The 16737-nt window shown below is 45.4% G+C and overlaps 1 protein-coding gene across 1 annotated transcript in view; it reads left to right on the forward strand.

The window, feature by feature from the left end:
- The first annotated feature begins 2549 nt into the window (after positions 1–2549).
- The window catches only part of NDRG1 (N-myc downstream regulated 1), a 41225-nt gene continuing 27037 nt past the window's right edge, over positions 2550–16737 (forward strand). Inside the window, exon 1 of the mRNA XM_059836126.1 lies at positions 2550–2566. The gene's annotated coding sequence lies outside the window, so the exon portion shown is untranslated. The remainder of the gene's footprint in view (positions 2567–16737) is intronic.

Below are 16737 nucleotides of genomic sequence, written 5' to 3' on the forward strand. Positions count from 1 at the left end.
GCTATGGGAATGTGGTGCGAGCAGTCGTGCAGCCCATAGCAGCTGAGTGAAAACTCATTGAGGCTGTGGCTGTTGCATTGTCAGTGGTGCCACTCTGGCAAATTAAGCCTTGAAATTCCTGTTTTTCCCACCTGCCTTCTAAGTAGACTTTCTCAAGCAGAGGCGAATGATGTTCCCCAAGCTTCCAGCTGTGCTCCTTTCTGGCACACAGCAGGATTTGGCTCTCTGAGTACAAACTTTAGCAATTACATCTTCACATAGTAAAATACTTCCTAACTTGGATTTTTGGAATGACTCATTTTCTTTTGCAATCCACCAATCACCCTCAAAAGACACTGTAAATCACCATGTTATTCTCAGTCATAACTAGCAAAATAGCTGGGAAGAGTGCTTGAGCTAGCAAAGGCTCAGTTTGGATGCACACATTTCCAGGCTTTCCTACTCATGTGGGCTAGCAACTACTGACTCCTGGGGACTTCTACTTGCCTGTCTCTAACATCTTTGAGGGTCCAACACTACATGTAATCTAAATAACAAACAAACTGCAAAGGTCAAAGCAAAAGAAAACACTTCATTCCAGTTCTCCAGTTCTTTCCAGATTCAGTACTTGTTTTTACTGCAAAAGTCTGCATTTAGTGCACAGGGAACAGTTCATTCCATTTGAATCTCTGGAGCTTTCAGCCCCTTCCCCCAAAATCAGCCAAGCACAGCAGACTGAAAAACTGCTTGAGGATGGGCCAAACCACACAGTTCAGACACTGACCCAGATCTGTTTTCTGAAGGACTGGATGTTTCTGAGCTAGGATTTTGTTTCATGGTCAGATGAAGGATGGATTAATCCCTTGGAAAACTAGTCAAGCCCATCTTCTTGTTCTAGCATTTGCACTTGTTCCATAACTTTAGGAGCCACTAACCTAGACAGACCTTCCATAACATAGCAAGCCAGTGATTTGATGACATAATTTTGAAGATGTGACTTCAAAATAGGCTCAGTTGCAAATGAAATTATTTGTGATGGTTTCATTGGTTTCCTGGCCTCACGGTTTAAAATGAGTATGAAAAAGGTTAGACCTTTTATGATTCAAAAACCAAAGAAAGCACACACGGAGCAGTTCTGTCTTAGAATGACAAATGCTTCCCTTGTGTTGTTTTAGAAATACATTTCATCCTTGCAGCCATTAACTACTCAAAGGTAATAAAACATGATAAGACATTTCTTTTATTCTACACTTAGTAATACTTCAGACTTATTGCTGCACAACATGGTCTCCCATCTTTTTGTGGTGAAAAAGGAACTAGACTTCCAGGGTTCTTTTTCCAAAGGCAGCACTTTCTGACTCAGGTGCAGAAGCTGGGTTAGGAGGAGAGAAGCTAATATGCATTTGAACAGCAGCAAACTTTTTATGGACTGGACTTAATAAGCTTATTGTATAGCCGAGAAAACAGAGGCAGAGAGTTTAATAGAGTTTCAGAGTTTCAGGAATTTGTGATTTCCTCTTCAGGCCACTGCTTGAGGAAGAATGATAACATGCTGTGGATTTCATCAGTTTGGGTCACAGTAACCTGCCATAAAGGTGATGTTGTTCAGTCCAATCACACACATGGGGTAAGTGTGCTTTACAGAAAAGCCACAGAAAAAGCAGCTTGGTCTGTCACAGTTTAACCCGCCCCTCAGCGGGTGGCTACACGCAGAACTGTGTATACAGATATTCGTTACTCAGCAGGCTAGGGCCTCTTTTTGGAATAAACGATTAGCTGCGCTTCTTGCCAAAGAGCTGTTCGCTGGGAAACTCACACAGCACTTGCAGCATGCGCTGCACCCTCTGAACTTCATCAGAAGTGTGTGAAGGCATTATTTTGCTTCTACTGCAGTCCGGGTTCCTTCCTAGTTGTCACGTTAATAGACGAACATAAGAGTTTGCAATTCAGGATCTCGTAAACAGGCTTGTTTTTATATAGTAGCACATACGTCCCCACGATTTTGAGCACCTGTGCCAGGACACTGCCCTCGCAGTCCTTTGCTCAGCCTTTCCCAAGACTGGTGCCCTTTCGGTCCTCGGGCAAACCCCTTGCACACGCCCGCCTCCCCTCACCAAATTGTGTGAAGCCCTTTCTTCCCGGCACGGTAACGCTTCGGGAAGCAGGGCGGCAGGGCACTGGCGTTCACTGCTCCCAAAGCTTGCCCGGAAAGGGGATGGCAGAGGTGAGCCTCCCCCGGCTGGGCTGCGCGCCGGGAGGAAGGGGGGACCCGGGCTTGCCGGTGTGCGCCGGGGTTCCCCGCTGATTCTTAGGGACCCTGTGCAGACCGGCCATTGGGGCTGTAGCCGCCGCAAACGCGTGCGGGCGACGGGGGGAGCCCTGGGGCGCAGGGACGGGCGGGCGGAGCCCCGGAACGGGTGGCGGTCCGCCCCGTGCTCCCGTCGGGGAGGCGGTGGCAGCGGCGGCGGCGGGCAGCGCCGCCCGGCGGGCGGGGCGCGGGCTATAAATCCGCCCCGCGGCGGCGGGCGGGCGGTGGTCGGAGCGCGGCGGCGGCGGCAGCAGCGTAGGGAGAGCGGTACCGCAGCAGGTAAGACAGGGTCCCTCCCTCCCTCCCTCCACCCACCTGTCTGTCCGTCCATCCATCTACCCCCCCCCCACTCCTGCAGACCTTGCAGCCCCTTCGAGGGCGCATCCTTGCATGACCCTGCTCCTTTTTCTTATCAGTAAATCCCTTTCCCCCTCCCTGCAGGCAGGGCTTTGCCGGCGGAGGAGCGGGTGGCTCTTAGCGGGGTGGTGGCTGGGCGCTGGCGGGAGGGAGCAGCGGACGGGGCGCCCCGAGCCGTACCCCGGCCCTTCTCCGTGGCGGGGGCAGCTGCTGGATGCTGCTGCCACGGTCCGGGCTCCCCGGGCAGCAGCGGACAGGGCTGGGCTGGAAAACAGCTGTGAAGCGAAGGCACATACTTTTCCTACGGAAGTTGGCTACTGGCGCTTGTTGCTTGTGTCTCTGCTCTCGCAGCTCTGCGTTGGGTTGGGAGCAGCGGACAGACTTGACTGGTGTCCAGCCTTTACTAGCCGTTGTTTCAGTGGGGTTATTATCCTCATGTGTGATGATAGGTGCGGTTTGCCATCTGTGCTTCCAGGCACTGCTCAGGTTCAGAGCGCTTCATGGTAGCGTTTGCAGTGGAGGCACAGATGTGTATTGAGTCTGATGAAATAAGTGATTTCACTTCTGCTAGGGAGGATGTTTTGGTTAACGCTTTCCACTGTGTTACGGTTTTCCTATGAAACACTTGCAAACTGGCATTGCTCACTGTTTTATAAAGACCCCAGTTCCTGATTTTGAACCCATCCCCAGAATAGGACTCCCTTTAGGCTTCAGGTAGAAATATTTACCAACTATATTATTTGGATGTTTTTCTCCTCAGTTGTCTGTTTAAATAGGAACGGTATTTTGAACCTAGAAAGGGCAGTTGTAGTGGTGTGGAAGAGGTCAAAGACAACCTGAAGCTTTCTGTCCAGACTCTCTGCAAGGTGTTGCACTGTTTTCACTTCTGGCTTTTTGTCAACTTTTTTTTTGTGTGTCAAAGATACACAGCTGCTGAAAAACTCACCATTCAGGGCAAGCAATGGCCATAGCCTGTAAACAGGAGCTATGAAATGCTTTAGGTAAACATGTGAGAAGCCTGTCTTGCTGGTTTTGGTCTTGGCTGTTACAGGCATAATTTACATCAGAACTTCAACCAGTGGCATTAAGCTGGTGCATTTCGAACTTGGCTCTGGGAACATGTTTTTTAAAATTTTCTGCTCTTTTAACCAGAGTCTAATGTAGTTTGACATAGAACGACTGTGGTTTTATCACAAGTACTTGCGTAAACAGCAGGCAGCTAATGCTGTACAATGTCCTATGCACAGCAAGAATTTAATGACTGTGGATGAAATGGTGAAACTCAGGAGTAGGTGCAGCAAAAATAAAGTGTTCCTTAAAGGTTTGTACAGTACCCTGAGTACTAATAAGCTCTGTGCCCTTCAAGAAGAATAATTCATGAATGTGTTCAGGAGGAACTGGTGTGTGTTTTGACAGGGAAAATACAGATGCAGTGGAAACAGTTTTTAATGTAGTAATGAGAGACTACTTAGGGTGTGTATGGTTTCTGTACCTAATATTTTTCAGTGTAAACTGAACAGATGCCATGGCATAACAGTCTGAGGAACGGGAGACTGCAACCTCTGAATCTGAGTTCCTTGCACTGCGATTCAGCAGATGCCTGAGTGGGCTGGATTTCAACTTTGAAAACTATGAACCAAAATTTCTACAATCAGTGAACTGAGAGATGAACTCATCCCCTTGAGAACGGCCACTCTGCAGAAGTGGCTGGCCTTGAACCAGGCTGGGGGAGAGGCGTCCAGAAGGTCTTGACAAGCTGGGGTTTTCATTTGTTTCCCTTAGGAAAAAGGGTTTGTGTACTGATTCCCTACACTCATTGGCCACTTTACGCAAGGTGACAGCAGGACAGAGATGTCAAAGTGTCAGGTGTCCACAGAATTTGGCAGTAGCCAAAGAAGTTACACCCACTGCTGAGGGAGCCCTGCCACATGCACCTGCCTGTGTTTGGGAACCAGCATCCGCACCACCAAAAACCAGACTCTCAAAGTTTTTCGGTTCTCCCCTGCACAATGGCTTTTTTGTTCTTGCCAAAATAAAAAGGAGTGATAAAACTGTGACGGATCATCTGGGTAGATTGTAGGAATGCTCAGTAAAAACAGCAGGTTTCCCCAATTTTCTTCACTCCAGTGGGAGATACTCTGCTCTTTGAATATTCCTGTTTTGCACTATGACTGTTATGTGGGGAGATCACAGGGCATCTTGGGAAGCACTTTGGCATGGGAGTCTGGTCCTTAAAAAGTCTTACAAGACAGTTGAGTAATTTGCTCTTGTAGTTCAGGTGGGATTAGCAGTGAACTGGTGTGAGGAAAAATTCTTTGATTCAGGTTTTTAAACCTAAGTGATTAATTTGTTTGACTGAAGTGCAACATACATCTTCTCATGACCAACTTGAGGGATTTTGGCAAACTTCTAACTTCCCATAGAAAATACTGTTTTTTCACTTAACCTTGTTAGAGCCTGAGAATCTGTTGTACAAAATGTGGAGCATATATGTAATGTGACGTTTCCTGCTTTTATTGTCTCAAGATAGAGTGAAAGAAAAGATACAGAAGGGGTGAAACTGGCTTGAAGCTCTTCAGAATGAAGAGTACTAGAAACTGTGAAACTCTCAAAAATAATTGTGGTAGATCAGCAATGTTTGCATCTGTGGTGGGCTGACCCTGGCTGGATGCCAGGTGCCACCAAGCTGCTCTATCACTCCCCCTCCTCAGCTGCACCGGGGAGAGAAAATACAACGAAAGGCTCGTGGGTTGAGAAGAGGACAGGGAGATCACTCACCATTACTGTCACAGGGAAACCAGACTCGACTTGAGGAAATTAGCTTAATTTATTACCAATCAAATCAGAGTAGGATAATGAGAAATAAAACCAAATCCTAAAATCACCTTCCTCCCACCCCTCCCTTCTTCCTGGGCTCAACTTCACTCCTGATTTTCTCTACCTTCTCCCCCTGAGCAGCAGAGGGGGACGGGGAATGGGGGTTGAGGTCAGTTCATCACACATCGTTTCTGCTGCTCCTTCCTCCTCAGGGGGAGATCTCCTCACACTCTTCCCCTGCTCCAGCGTGGGGACCCTCCCACAGGAAACAGTTCTCCATGAACTTCTCCAACACTGGTCCTTCCCATGGGCTGCAGTTCTTCATGAACTGCTCCAGCATGGGTCCTTTCCATGGGTTGTAGTCCTTCAGGAACAGACTGCTCCAGTGTGGGTCCCCTGCAGGGTCACAAGTCCTGCCAGCAAACCTGCTCCAGCATGGGCTCCTCTCTCCACAGGTCCTGCCAGGAGCCTGTTCCAGTGCAGGCTTCCCACAGGGTCACAGCCTCCTTTGGGTATCTGCCTGCTCTGGTGTGGGGTCCTCCATGGGCTGCAGGTGGATATCTGCTCCACCGTGGACCTCCATGGGCTGCAGGGCACAGCCTGCCTCACCATGGTCTTCACCAGGGGCTGCAGGGGAATCTCTGCTTCGGCGCCTGGAGCACCTCCTCCCCTCCTTCTGCACTGACCTTGGGGTCTGCAGGGCTGTTCCTCTCACATATTGTCACTCCTCTCTTCTCCGGCTGCCATTGCACAGCTGGTTTTCCCCTTTCTTAATTATGTTGTCCCAGAGGCGCTGCCACCATCACTGATGTGCTTGGCCTTGGCCAGCGATGGGTCCGTCCTGGAGCCGGCTGGCGTTGGCTCCGTGGGACATGGGTGAAGCTTCTAGCAGCTCCTCACAGAAGCTGCCCCTGTAGTCTCCCCACTACCAACACCTTGCCACGCAAACCCAATACAACATGATGCATAAAGCTGGAAGCTTGAGGCAGCAAAAGCCCATTTGCTGTCAGGGCAGAGCACAGCCTGGGAAGCCAACAGCCCGAATCAGTTTGGTCCCAGCAGTGTGCAGCGAGAGTGACTTTCTCGAGTTGCTCAGGTTCGACCACTTGAAGTGAAAACCTTCTGAAACCCAGGAGATGCCACTGCTTGATATTAATAGTGATGAAATGCTGGTTCTTGAGCCCAAGTACGACTTCCAGCTGACAGTTTGTTTACATCTCACTTCCACTTTGTGGCACAGCACCTAGAAATCTCAGGCAGGGGTACAGAAGGGCCCACTTTGTCCTGTCACTGTTTTGCTAAATAAATGGTAGTGTACGTAGACAGCCCTTTAGCTTTTAGGTGTAAATTTGTAAGTTTACCTGATGCGCGATGGTGCTGCCCCTGCAGCCTTCTCGGTGAAGAGCTTTCCGGGCCTGTTGTGTGGGGAGTGGATCTCCACCTCTCAGCAGGCCAAGGAAGCAACTCTGTACCCCTCTGCCATCTGTCAAAAGCTCTGTCCCAAAAGTTGCAATTAAATTGCTTTCTAGTACTGGAAAGTCATGGGAAATATTCTGAAACTGTTTACAAGGCTGAGAGTAAGGCAATCCTATTTTCAGCTTTGGCGGCGTGTTGCCACGGATCACTAAAATCTGGGTTAGGCCTCTTGGAAATCAATGGCTGTGAATATAATGGCTATCGAACTTGGTGTTTCTCTGAAATGGTGGTGGCTTTTCTCTTATCTGTGTCACTTCCAGAGCCCTGGGTGACTTCAGTGGGGCCAGTCAGAGGGAGGTAATCCCCGTGGTTAATTCCCTTTGGCTGCGGAGATCGAGCAGCAGTAAGGAACCATTCAGAGCTTCTCCTGAATATGTGATCATGTATCATTAAAGTGTTATTATGACATAATTAAGCTCAGTACTGAGCGTCCATGAGAATCAGTACCATTATTTGCCATTTAATCCAGCACAGCAAGTGCTTGGAGAGTAAAGCCTGCAAGTATCCAAGTTTCAGACTGGAATGTGAAAGCTCCTATGTTGGACGACGAGGGAGATGAGTTTAGTTTTACTTTTAGCTAAGGGCTGCTACAGGATCAGGCCTGTTTTGTTTCCCAACTGGCAGGAGAGTGTTGTCTTTGGATAATGCCCAGCGGTTTGTTGTCAAAGGGGGTGTTTGCCATGCAGAGGTGCTCAGCAATGCGCTTGCTGATGCACAGCTGGACTGCCCATGCTGATGAAATTTTCCACAGCTGTGTCTGTTTGTACAAAGCAGGATGTATGTCAATTTTACTGCTCTTGTTTTGTGTGGCTGATCACGTTTCCTATGTTTCTTTTGGGTTTTGTGCTACTTCCTTTCAGTTAATTGTCACAATTTTAATACATCTTTTTCATCTGTCAGTCAGTTTTTTTCTCTTTATAGTTGGAAGTTGGTCAATGCAGACCTTCCTTTTCAAGCCCTGTTTTTAAAACTGGATATTCACGACTTTTCCAAGCCTTTAACTGACTGCTTCCTGTCTGAACTAAGTATAGCTTCAAAAGTATAGCTCTTCTAGCTTCTTTTCTACCATGGATGTGTAAGGGCAGTCTGCTAGTACTGTATGGATGATGTAAAAATTAATGGAAAGAGCAAACCTTACGAGCTAGTGCAGCATGAAAACCTAACTGACTGTAAAATGAACCTTTCCATGTGCTTTCAACCATCCCTTGTTGTTTTTGTGTGTGTGTTGGTTTTTTCTGTCCTTGCCATTTCACTACTCTTCCAACTTGACTTCTTTAAGAAATTCTGATTTTTTTTTTTAGGAAGCAAAAACTAAGCGCTAAGGATCTTAATCTGTAATGCCCCTGATAAAGACACTGTAGGTGAAGGCACTGGTGTTTAAAGCAAAAAAGTATAATATATTCTATCTATATATGTGTGTGTGTTTATTGGTAGGCATAAGGTGAAATGGAAAAGTAATCAGCAAAGTAGAATGCAACTTTTAAAGGAGCCTTTATTTGTGAACACAGTAAGCAGACATCCAGACGGGAAATGCACTGTTAGAGGAAGGAAGGATTGCTCTTGCTGTGGGTTTTTCATTTGCTTCCTTCAGGAAGTTCATGTGCACCTTGTCAAACTGATGATGTCATTTTCCTACTGCCGTAGTTCCAGAGTGCTTTGAACATATTTTGTATGTATTGTATATAACATATCCCTGCTAAACTTTAAGATGCATTTGTGTCCTTGGACGAAGTTGCAATATATTGGGTTACGTGACTATTCTATGAAATAGAGGCATTGCAGAGTTTTACTTTATTTATTTTGGCAAATTCTAAATACTATTTTTTTTCTAGATGATATAATTTAAGAACATTGCAGTTTTTTTCATGTGAAACATACTGAATTTTATGAAGTTGTGTATAAAATCCCAACCTGAAATAAAAAGTTGGGCATGCATAACTCCAACCCCGCTTGTAAACAAAGCCTGGAAAGTGATAACTCTGATGTAATGGATGCTAACCTGGAGCATGGATGGGTACGGTTTTGAAAAAAGTCAGCTGAGGGTGAAGAATTGCTTTTTGCCCACTTTGAAGGATTTTGGAAGGCCTTATTTTGAGAAGGAAGAAGTATTCTGGCACTGGATGGTGCTGACTTAGGCACTCCCTCACCAGACCCATCTGTTGTGATACAGGCAGGAGTGTGCTCAGCCCTTAGGAAGATCATACTGTATCTCCAGGTGCTAAGGTTTGCAGGCAATGGAAGGCTGTTACCCCAGTCTAGTTCCAAGTAGTTCAGCATGTGCAAATGCTTAAATTTGGGTAATTTTATAGTGAGACTTTCTTGGGAAGAATGAAAGATGTGTCCATAACACAATGGCCATTTGTGTGAAGTTTCAGTCCAGATTAAGATCTAGAATGCTGAAGTTCATCCTAGAAGAGGGGACTGGGAGCTCACAAGAACAAAGTAATATGCATAAACTATACTTTCCTCCTCAAAAACAAACAAACTCTTTGACACTTGTCATGGGAAACTTCAGCCCAGACATTTTGGCAAGGGTTATAAAGAAAACTTGTAACAGCAATGAGCAAGCAATTTCAATAGGTGGTAGAATAAGTAGTATACCTACTCAGAAGCTGTAACCCGTATAGTATGACCTAATGAATGAATGTAAATTACAAAACATCATGATGATGTATGTTAACTTGAGTACTCATCTTTGCAACATCAACATGAAAATGCAAAACGTATAAAAAGAAACCACTGTATACTTGCAAGGATGCAACCCAGAGAGTCAGATAACATTCCTCATCTGAGTGTACTACAAGTCTGTCCTGTCTGGAACAATCTCAGTATGTTTTTGCCTCTGACTTGCACAGAACCACCCACTTTTTGAAGCAGTTGCAGCTGGGCAGAAGCTATGAACTATTAAAGCACGGCAGATTGAGAATAGGAGGGGGTGGGGAGCATGGCCTGACACTGGTGAACTGCAGGAACAATAGTTTGCTTCTTGTCTGTTTAGACTGCAATCTTTGTGGCAGAAACCATCTCTTCCATGTTATGAAATGCTTAATGCATCTTTGCAGTATTCGTTATCTAATCTGCCCCCAAAGCCCAGCCTAACACCCAGGTGCAAGGCAGGTGTCAGGATCTGTACCAGTGCATCGCCTTTAGTCTCTGCTTTAGACCTTTATGTTTGCCTTCAGTTGAAGGAGCAGTGGGAGGGATGCAGAGAAGGATGTTGGGAGGATGCTAGGAGGGTGCTGGGGCAGTGGAAGGAGACAGGCTGACTTGGTGGGGTAAGAAAATGAAGCCTGGGAAAGCAGCTGATTGCGCTTCACTCTTTCCACCCTGCGATGCTGACACCCACAGCCTGGAGTCCTTTAAAGCTAAAGGACAATATTGGCACCAATACAAATGGTCATCATGTGTTTCCAAATGAACTTAGGCTGCTGCTCAGATGTCAGATTTCTTACCAAAGCCCAGGGTTCCCCTACCTCCACCCTGTGCCATCGCGCTCTGCAAGGACTGTTTGCAGCTACGTTGGCCATGAGTGGTGGCACTTGAGGTGGCAGGTTGGGACAACAGCAGTCTTCATAGCTAAAAGTCCTGGGAATCACTAGTATTTTTAATCTCTTTAAAGAAACTTTGCATTATTGGAGATACCTCTGTGCAAAGTAGTTATGACCAGAAGCAGTTTCAGGTGCCAGATGCTAAGGAAACCTGAATTTCAGAGAACTTCATTAGGGTTTGTAATCTGTTCCTCATGGAGTTGGGATATTATAGTGTACGTAGTATTAGGGATTGCTACAACAGGAAAGAAGCCCTAAGACATTGCAAGCTCTCCATTTCCCTGCTGGCTCAGAATAGAATAGCTGCTCATTATATTGGAGGGGGGACAACAGGGGTGTCCAGCATAGGGGAGATGGGGACAGCAGGCATGTCCTTTGGCTAGCACACTAGCCCTTGCCACAGCCAGTTTCTACTCCCATGAAGCATGGGAGGACCCCGAGCTTTCCAAGGAACATTCCTCATTGCATCCCTCAGCGAGATGATTGTGCAAACTGCGTTGCAACAGTTTTCTTGCTCAACATCCGCGGAGTAGACAGAAGGGTTGCTTCCAGCTTGCTTTGTTTTGATGCTACTATCAATGTGCAGCTGCCAAAGCATATCCTGCGTGTGAAGAGTAACCAGTCCCTGGTCTGTGGAACTGGCAGTTTAAAGGCTGTGTCCGATCCCAGAGCGATTGCAGCTGAACAGATCTGCACCTGTGCAGGCACTGGTGCCAGTCGCACAAGCAGAAAACAGGCAGAAGAAAAGGACTGGAGATGAGCCTGGAGATACTGTCTTGCTAACTGCATGAGTATGCCGAAGCTGCAGGCAAGCATAGCTGCGGGAGACGCTGCGGACCCGCACCTGCGCCGTGTTCATGGGAGCCCGCTGGAATGGGCTGCTGGCTCTGCCCTCGCAGTCGTCTCTGTGTGGCTTCACCCAGCTGTTACCTAGCACAGGGTTTTCTGGGCTAAAACATTTTAGTTTTCTAATCAGATTGGTTAGCACATAGCAGAAGTCTAAACTTAAAAATGGCTAAAACTTTAAGCCCTTGATTTTTTGGCTTTGAAAATCACTGTTACGCTACATCATGCTCTTAAAAACCCGCTTGTTTTTTTCCAAATGACAACCTGAGCTCTTATTTTCAATCTTCACTAAAGCATGGTGGTGGAGTAGCTCACAAAGGAGGATGAAAGGAAATAAAAGCTGGTTAGAAACAAACAAAATAACTAAATTGAGTATCAGCATTGTGCTGTGCTTGAAGAGGGATGGGTGATGACGATTCACAGGACGTCTGTGAACCGGAGGCCACCAGGCAGCATAGCTGTTTCAGTTCCTTGATATTATTTAATATAATGCTTTGGTTCTTGACCTTTTCTGATTTGAAACTTTAGGTTATTTAATGATTACACTTCCAAGCTTCCTTTATGTCAGGTTATTAACTTAGAGTTGCAAATTGAGGTAGTCACGTATAACCAGAGTCTAAGGAAACCCAGAGAGTCCCAAGCAGTTGAGTGTCTTCAGCTTTTGACACTTGCTGCTCAAACTGTTTAGCCAGATGCTACTTAACTGTCAAAACTCATGTGTTTTTTTTAAAAAGAGGAGGAACTCCTATTAAAACATCTTTTTTGATTTATTGTGTGGAACTATGTCAGAGAGAATCAGTAACTCTGTACACAAAGGACCTTGTGACACCAGTGCCTGTAACAAAGAGTAGCTTAAACAGGGCATGGTATGGGCAGATGCTTATGCATGAACTGTTTTGGATGCCTGCAAAATGAATAATTTTTAAATTAATCACAAACAGGAAGATTGGATTTGTCAAATTTATTATAAAATATCTGAAATGTGAATTGCACTTAACGAGAGTGCACATTGTGGACCATAACCACACATGGGTGCTACTAACTGATGTCCACTTGTCTCTGTTTAGTGGAGACAAGTTATTTCAAGCTGCTCTCCAGTTTACAGTAACCATTTTTTATTTTAAGGCCAGTCAGACTGGTTTACAGCATTTACTGTTAATGACTGAGCGTATGTAAGTCTCAAATGCTGTTTGAGCGTTACGGTAACTTTCGTTGCTTCATTGTCAGAGGCCTGAGCTGCTTGGTTATTTTTCTGACCTGGAACTGATGGGGATCTTTGCTCATCAACTTCTGTAGAGCTCTGGAAACATCTTAGCTCTCTCCATCCTTGCCTCATCTCTGCTTCTTTAATGGTGCTTTGAGCTGCTGCAGATGTACAAAGCCTCAAATTGCCACCCCTGTCCTTCCTACCTGCTTTGGTGCCTGAGCTCTAAAGACACTTACGGCTTTCAAGGGATAAAGTGCAGAGTGATGTGGCTGGCATGGAAACACCTCCCATGTGTGGCCCTGGAGCCCAAGTCTCGTGTGGTGTCTCTCTCTCTCCAAAGAGAGCAACATTAGTGCTTGGGAGCTGTGGCCATCAGTGCCCATGGCCTTCTCCCTCTTTGCCATTAGATGCTCATGGGTATATAACCCCATGTGTGAAGTGGTTGCTGTCCCTCCTGCTTGCTCAGTCTGCAAAGATGGAAATGCCATCAGGCTGCTCCGGTAAGGTTACCCTTCTAGATATTAGTACTCAAAAGGAGAATAATCTCTGCTGCCAGTGTTTAAACAAGCTGTTTTGAGGAAATTGCCTTCTCTACAAAATGCTCAGGCTGGAGTCTTTTCCTGTTCTTTGTTTTCCGTGATAGCATGTAAATAAAAAACAGTTGGGTATGAGGGCAGAGGTGAATCCTGTAGTGCTGGTAGCAGTTCCACCATCCCTTCATGGACATGAGACTGTCCTGCTTGATGATGTACCCTGTGGCACAAACTCGGACAGGCATATGTGTGTCTTCAGCAGAATAAAGTTTGAAATGAGGAACCTTTGAAATGAGGGATCTTTGAACTTGTTTCATTTCCATGCTTGGAATGAATTTGGTCACATATTAGGATTGCTAACGTTTGGTACTTAGGATAGCAATGTTGCTAGTGTCCAAGGAGGGATGGCCTGATCTGTGGCTTCTTATCTGCTTTGCACTTTGTTGTGCAAAGCCAGGGCTGCCCATCCGTCCTGTATCCCCCACTGCCAGAGCAAGGCCCCAGCGATGACTGTCCCTCCAGCGATGATGCTCTGTATCTTTAAGCGCAAAATAATCAGGCTCAGTAAAATGATTCCTGAGCTACTAGCCTTGGTTATGACACTTGCTCCGGTGGTTTTGGAGCAGTGGGTTTGGGCTGGAATGGGTACAGAAAAGTCTCTTTGAATGAAATTAGTGAACACAGTATTGCACAGATGATTTCACCACTCACTGCATCCCCCTTGCTTCCTAGAGACTGGTTTGCTGCCTTTCCTGCTTGTTGGCAAAGGTGGCTATGTGGTCAATTTTAAAGCACTTTACCAGCTGCAAAGGTGCCTTAAACCTTTATTTTTTCTTAGTCAGAAGTATGATTGTTTTAAAACTTAATCCTCTGAGCAGCAATTGTAACTGAATTCTGGGTGCAGGGTGGTGGGTGTCTGCTGGGTGTAGGTGGCTTGTCCCAGGGAGGAGAACTTGGGACCTCTTAGCAGGCTGAATTGGCCAAGCGGAGTGAAAAAAAACTTTTTTCCCTCCAAGTTGGCAACTTTACACTACTGCTTGCAGATATAAATGAACTTTGTCTTTTGAAGACTTCTGTGAGGCAAGTGCTTTGAAATGTGTATAAAGGAATGCTTGTATGGTTATCTATTTAGGAGAGTTAGGCAGTTACAGTAGCTTCAAGCTACCCTGTCACGTAAGGGGGCGGACATGACAAAGCACCTATTTAGAGATTATAAAATTTGTGCTGAACATGGGTGGTACAAACCCACTTCCTCAGCATCTTTCTTTTTGGAAAATAAGATGGTTTTTACAGTGCTGTCAGCGGGGCTTTGTTTGCCAGCTCTCGTGAACAAATGGCACGTTGTTATGCCACCTTATCACAAGGTTGTTTCTTGGTAGGAATGTTTCAGGTATTCTTGATGCAGAGAAGGAAAACTCAGAGCTTGGAAATGTCTGATCTGAAAACGTTATGTGGCTCCAAGATCTGGTATCTTTCCAAAAGTGAGAACTTGGTACATGTTGGGCTTTTGTTCAGCAGACTTTATGGCAGTCGTGTAATCTGCTGGTCAGCACTTCCTAGTGCTGGTTCTTTCGGAAACATAGAGCAACAACTTTGAACTATTATGAAAACAGGATTGTTTTTTAAGGCTATAAAAGGCATCCATTTTGTTCTTTTTGGCACAGTTTTTTTGGTCATTTGTAGTCAATGCCCTGAGTCCCTGAAAATCTGAAACTGTCCCGTGTAAACAACTTTCTTCCACAAACACTAGCTGTGGCTTTGTTCCCCGAGCTGCTTCTTACTGGAAAACTGCAGGGGACCTGGCTTCTTACTTTCCTTTCCTATAGGCAAAACATGGAAGAATCTCTTGCACTTCTAGTCCCTGTTGCAGAATTAGGTGCAACATTAAGGTGTTATTTCTGGCTTAACAGAAAAAAAGCAGCCATTTGAGTTAGGTGCAATTGCATGTAAATATTTTCGACCTCCAAATAGTGCAGCAGCATTCATTTTCCCTCCCTGCCATGCACAATTGCTCACTGTTCAGAGTGGCAGATTACATAGATGTCTGTAATTATAAAAATTTGTAACACTATTTCTAAAATGTCACTTGCAGTTTGCTTGAAACTTTAGCAAACTTGTTTTTTGCTTGTTCTTTGATTAAAATCTGTACGGGGCAAAACTTACTAGAAAAGACAGAGAAAAAGGGTGAATCAGAGTGACTGCTGGGGAATTAACTCTCTCTCGACTCTTCTGACTGTTTAAGTATCTCTGGTGCTTTGTTGTAAACTTGGATTACAAATTACTGGCAACAGCGTCAGTTTTGTCCCCATGCCTCAAGTGCTGGGCTTAAATATTAATGAAGCATTTCTCTAAGCCTCTCATCAGCCTAATTCTTTACCAAAAATCCACCCAATTGCATAGTTAGCAAGAAGGATTCTTAAAATCTGAAGCTGTTTGCACATGCATGGACACCAGGTTTTTTTTCAGCATTAACTTTCTTAATCAGTGTGTGCCACTTCACAGCTTCCTGCAGCATCCACCCATCTTGCAAGCTTTCCCCCTAGAGCATCTTTGCCCAGGGAAAAGCACATTGAGTTAACCCATGGGACAGGGTAAGAATGCTGCTGCTGCCACCACTGCCTCCTGAATACTCCTGTGGGCTTCACAGCCCTTCTTGAGCACCAGGTCATTTATGTAGACAGGGTTTGTTGGCGTAAATCAGATTTAAGTCAGGAGATGGGAAATCATGGTTTAAAGAATCAATTTAAATTTTGTTCTGCAGTTTTATGCTTATCTTCAGGAAAAGTGTTAGTAATTAAAGTGTTTGCAGTTACGCGTAGTCAATAATTCCTAAATATGTTTCAGCCTTTTGGCTTGCTTTATGAGTGCACTTACTCATATCCTTCACTGGAGACAGTTCTAAACTTTTCTTAGAAAGTAAGTGATTTGTTTTATAGTTGTGTAGTTAATAAATTTCCAATTTTGTCCAAAGATGCCCAAAACTGACATGATACACATTTCTCCAGCAGGCCAGAGGATGCGTAACAAACATACTTTGACTTTTGTATTTGTCATCTTGCTGTTAAAACAGTTCTGGTATCACTTTTGAGAACTGTTTCTGGTCATTCATTATTGCTTTGCAGGGAACAGCCCTCTGCCTCTGGCACCTTATCTTTGTCAAGAGAATGGAAACATGCTGTTCTTCTTTTTGACTCCCAGTTTGGACTGATACGGTCGCTGAACTGAGATGCCTGTTGGTCCAAATGCAGAAGGCGCACTGCACCAGCAGCACAACCTGCTGCTCTGCCTGCCTCGGCAGTCACCTCTTCTGCGGTTCAGCCGTATCCGTGTTCCCAGTTAAGCTTCCTGCAGACGAGGGCTGGGTATCGTGGTGCCAGTCCTTTCCTAGAGCAGGATACAGAAATCTTGTTCCTTACTTTGATAGTTTTGAAAATATCATTATTGCATGCACCTTGTTGGTGTCCACTTAAAGGAATATCTGTTTTGCTTGGTACTGTTTGTTTGTTCAGATCATGGAAGGTATTTCTGTCCCAAAGAATGGAGCACATCAATCTGAGAGTAAAATGATGCTAATGAATGTCCAGTTCAGTTTTTGTACAGTAGAGATCTGGGGGATGGAGAGGGAGTCTGCATCAAAAAAAAAGAAGGAAAAAAGACATTTCAGGG

This window comes from Gavia stellata, chromosome 3 (genome assembly GCF_030936135.1).
Source record: "Gavia stellata isolate bGavSte3 chromosome 3, bGavSte3.hap2, whole genome shotgun sequence".
NCBI classification, from domain to species: Eukaryota; Metazoa; Chordata; class Aves; order Gaviiformes; family Gaviidae; genus Gavia; species Gavia stellata.